This window comes from Erinaceus europaeus, chromosome 7 (assembly GCF_950295315.1).
Source record: "Erinaceus europaeus chromosome 7, mEriEur2.1, whole genome shotgun sequence".
Taxonomy (NCBI): Eukaryota; Metazoa; Chordata; class Mammalia; order Eulipotyphla; family Erinaceidae; genus Erinaceus; species Erinaceus europaeus.
The window spans coordinates 28,057,682-28,062,633 of NC_080168.1; positions in this window are offsets into that span (position 1 = coordinate 28,057,682).

A 4,952-nucleotide genomic window follows, 5' to 3' on the forward strand; every position below is an offset into this window, starting at 1 on the left:
GGTGCGAACACAGGACCCCTTCTGACGCAGGAGCCACAGGCCCGCCCTCCTGACCTCCTCCCTGGGTGGGGAGCCCCCTCTTCCAGAGCTTCCACCCTCAACCCAACACGCCCTTCCCCCATGATGCTCAAAGCACTTCCTCCTGGATCAGGGCTCCCCCTTGGAAGCTCCTGAAATCAGATCTTTTGCAGCCGATTGTAGCGCTGTTAGCAAGGCCCAGGGTGCTGTTTAGCAGCTGAGGGCGCAAAGAAATTCAGAGCAACTCGTGAGCTGGATGAATGGAAATGAGACTAAAAGGACTAGTCGGATTTTCGCCCAGTGAGCTGCATCTAATAAGAACTACTGTAATGAGGCCTTCCTTACTTCCTGTGCTAAGTAAGCACTGTGCTGCTTTAGGTATAGATGCACAGATTAGGCCGTTGGTATTTCAGCCTTATGGTCACGCTTTTTAGAGATCTGATGATGAATCCCATTTTCATCAACTTTGACAAATAAGAAAACAGGTCTAGGGAAGGTCGGTATGTAAAGACTTGCACCACACATTAAAGTGTTAGAAATATTAGCCAATAGGAGTATGGATCGACCTGTCAACGCCCATGTTTAATAGGGAAGCAATTACAGAAGCCAGACCTTCAACCTTCTGCATCCCACAATGACACCTTGGGTCCATACTCCCAGATGGTTAAAGAATAGGAAAGCTATCAGGGGAGGGGATGGGATACAGAGTTCTGGTGGTGGGAAATGTGCGAAGTTGTACCCCTCTTATCCTATGGTTTAGTCTATGTTTCCTTTTTATAAATAAAAAAAAATTTAAAAAAGAAATATTAGCCAAAATCCAGAGATCAAAAAAGAAAGAAAGAAAGAAAACTACACACCAATATCCGTGATGCCAACCACATACAGCAATACATCAAGAAGATTGTGCACCATGATCAAGTAGGTTTTATCCCAGGGATACAGGGCAGCTTCAATATATGTAAATCAGTAAATGTGATCCACCACACCAACAATGTAAAACCAAAAAATCACATGATCATCTCAATAGATGTAGAGAAAACCTTTGACAATTATATTCTATACTGCTGTGGGTCCCAGCTCAGTGACCAGCAACAGTAGAGAGGCTGGGATCCCCAGCTGAAAGAAGAATCCACAAGCCTTGGGCAGCTATCTCATTCTTTATACAAAGACAGCAGGTGAGGAAACAGGATGGCACATGCTGCTATCACTGGTTCAAAATGGACAGTTTATTTTTTCTTTTTCTTTTATTTATAAAAAGGAAACACTGACAAAGCCATAGGATAAGAGGGGTTCAACTCCACACAGTTCCCACCACCAGAACTCTGTATCCCATCCCCTCCCCTGATAAGTTTCCTATTCTTTATCCCTCTGGGAGTATGGACCCAGGGTCATCATGGGATGCAGAAGGTGGAATGGTCTGGCTTCTGTAGTCACTTCCCCGCTGAACATGGGTGTTGACATACTCCCAGCCTGCAAAATGGGCAGTTTATTTCAAATCATACCACAGTGGCAAGCTGCCAACCAGGAGCTCCAACTGGTCCAGTTATCATTATCATGCGTAGCAGCAGTAAGTGAAAAACATGCTTGCATTTGTGCAACTGCAGAAAGAGAAAAAAATGTGTAAATAGCTATAAGATTTCTGCTCAGCCCCCTTCCAGACAGTCTAGTCTAGGACATCCATATTAGTATGACATAACATTATCCTAGGCGTCTATTATCCTAGGCATTATCCTAGGCAGTGCCCTGGGCCCATAAGCCACACAACAATATAGAGATCAACAACTTAACACTAGCACTAAAGCAGTGATCCAAATGGATATGAGGGACCAATGTAAGGTGGAAGACATGGAGTCCTACCATTCTTGGAACAAATCACCTGTAAGAGCTTGTATGGCCTGTATTTCAGTATCTACTTGAGAAAGATGTGCACTTGGTTTTTCTTGGTAATTAAAGATGATCAGTGTGTATCATCAGTACAACTGTCCTGTACCCTGAGGGGCAGTAATGTTGTCCAAAGCCATTGGGTTTTGGAGAGCCATACTCCACATGTGTGTAGTTTGACCCACCATCATTGTGAGGGCTTGTCTGGTTTGGTTTAAAGCCCATCCTATATGCTCAGCTGATGCATTTACTTCTACCTCAACAGTCCCTGCTCCAGGCACAAAAAGTGCCATGGGATAAAACCACCAATAAGGAAATTTAAAAAAAGAAGAAGGAAGCTGGAAGTGAACCTACTCTATGACCCTGCAGTTCCTCTCCTGGGGCTATCCCCTAAAGAACTAAACACACCCGTCCAAAAATATCTGTGTATACCTATGTTCACAGCAGCACAATTATTTATTTATTTATTTATTTATTTATTTTAAAAAGGAGACATTAACAAAACCATAGGATAAGAGGGGTACAACTCTCCTAAGTTCCCACAACCAGATCTCTATATCCCATCCCCTCCCATGATAGCTTTCCTATTCTTTATCCCTCTGGGAGTATGGACTCAAGGTCATTGTGGGATGCAGAAGGTTGAAGGTCTGGCTTCTGTAATTGCTCCCCCGCTGAACATGGGTGTTGACTGGTAGATCCATATTCCCAGCCTGCCTCTCTCTTTCCCTAGTAGGTTGGGGCTCTGGGGAAGCGGAGCTTCAGGATACATTGATAGGGTCATCTGTCCAGGGAAATCTGGTCGGCATCATGCTAGCATCTGGAACCTGATGGCTGAAAAGAGAGTTAACATACAAAGCAAAACAAATTGTTGACCAATCATGGACCTAAAAGGGCTGGAATAATGCAGGTGAAGTGTTGGGAGGTACTCACTGCAGACTATTGTGTACTTTTGCTTTCAGGTATATATTTGCCCTAGTTTATGGATATGTGTGAATATATGCTCTATCGCACAGGACCTGGTCTATATCTAGGTTTTGGGACTTTGTTAGGAAGTGAACCACCTGGAATGGAATTAGAGAATACTATGAAAGGAAAGGTCTCACCCGAGTAATGAAGCTGAAGGGTTGTCATTCCACACCTGAAGTCTCTGGACACAGTCTGAAGTGCAGCATGCTGAGGTGGTATCCATTCCATTGATTAGGTTGGGATTGGCGGATGCAATATTATTTGATATGAATTGAGAGAAGCATGCAGGAAAGTGCATCCCACCTTAGGGGTTCCAGGACTGGGGGATATATAGGCTTTATACTGGAAATGTGAGATTCCTGCTGTCTTAGGGTTCAAGAAGACAATAGATAGTTATTTTTATAATCACATTATTTGGTAATTGGGTTAACTTTGAAAAACCCCTTTGTTAGAATTTGCTGTATAATACCCAACATCACCATAATTTATGTCCTTTGACATTATTTGTATATAGCTGTGCCACCGGTTATTTCTGTTCTCCCTGGTCTAGGCTTTAAAGAGAGTCAACATATCAAAGACTCAGCCTATGTATTAAAAAGAGTCAGTCTGTGCTTTAAAAAGTTTGAGACATACAATCAATTTTCCCCTCTCATATTAATTAGTGATTTATATGACTACAAATTAATTGAAGTATACATAAACACCATTCCAACCACCAAAAGAATGTGTCCTATCCCTCCCACTCACCCACCACCCTCCCCACCGCCGCCCCGGAAGCCAAATATCCATCCTCAACCTCACCCCATGGTTTTTACTTTGATGCCCTACTCCAGATTTAGTAAAATCCTGCTGTGAGTTTCCCTTTCTGTTCTTCTTTCTCAACTTCCATTGATGAGTGAGATCATCTCATACTCATCTTAATCTTTCTGACTTAGCTCACTTAGCATAATTCCTTCTAGCTCTATCCAAGATGGGTCAGAGAAGGTGGGTTCATTATTCTTAATAGCTGCATAGTATTCGATTGTGTATATATAGCACAGCTTGCTCAGCCACTCATCTCTTGTTGGGCATCTGGGTTGCTTCCAGGTTTTAGCTATTATGAATTGTGCTGCTATGAACATAGGTGTACAAATGTTTTGGAAAATGTTCTAATATTTCTCTCAATATTGTTCTCCTTTCTGTGTCCCTTCTCAGTTTAACTCTTATTAGATATCTTTATTCAATTAGAACCTATCCCACTCCCCCTCACTCAGGGCCCCTCTTGCTCACTGCACAGGATGGGCTCAACCACATGGGTCCCCTCCAAGGCCACAGTAGTAATGCAGATGCAGTAATGCCTGCTTCTGCCAGTGAGTGGGGCAGTCAGCGGCCACCAGCGTGTACTGGAACTGAATGCACTCAGGTGGCTGTAGGGCCTCTGTGTCATTCACAGAGTCCCCAGCATCTCCCAGTGAGGTGACCACTTAGTGCTGCTGGACAGCTGCAGCCTGTGCTGCATGTGGACCCAACTGAAGCACCATGCAGATCCTGTCCACCTGGGCAAAGTGGCTGGCCCACCAGTCTGGCCACAGTGATGGTGTAGCTACTGGTACTGGTTCAGCTGCAGGATGCCAGGCAGCATAGACACATTGGAGTGCAGAAGAAGGATGCCCTCCCCCGGGCCCTAGGAGTCTGAGTCATTCACCAGCACGGGAGATGGTGAGTCTGAGAACCACCAGCCTGTGTTCATGCACAGTTGTCTGCTTGAAGCTGCCACTGACGCAAGTGGGGGTCTCGCTAGGGTGTGCTCCATGCAGAAGGCCTGCTGCATCCAGGGGTCCCCGGGGAGCAGAGTGTTTGTGGAGCACCTCAGGAGCTCCCCGGAGGCAGGGTCCACTTGTGCCCTGTAGTGTGCCTGCCACCACGGTGCCCACCTAGCGCTGGAACTCTACCACAACACTGGACCCAAGAGAGCTGGGTGCAGAGTCATTACAGGGAAGGGCACCATCACCTCCTGCTCTATTTTCACGCAGTCGGTATTTCTCCCACAGCTCTCTGTCTAAGGCATGTTCACCTCCAGGCTGTCGGGGTGCAACAGAAGGGCTGAC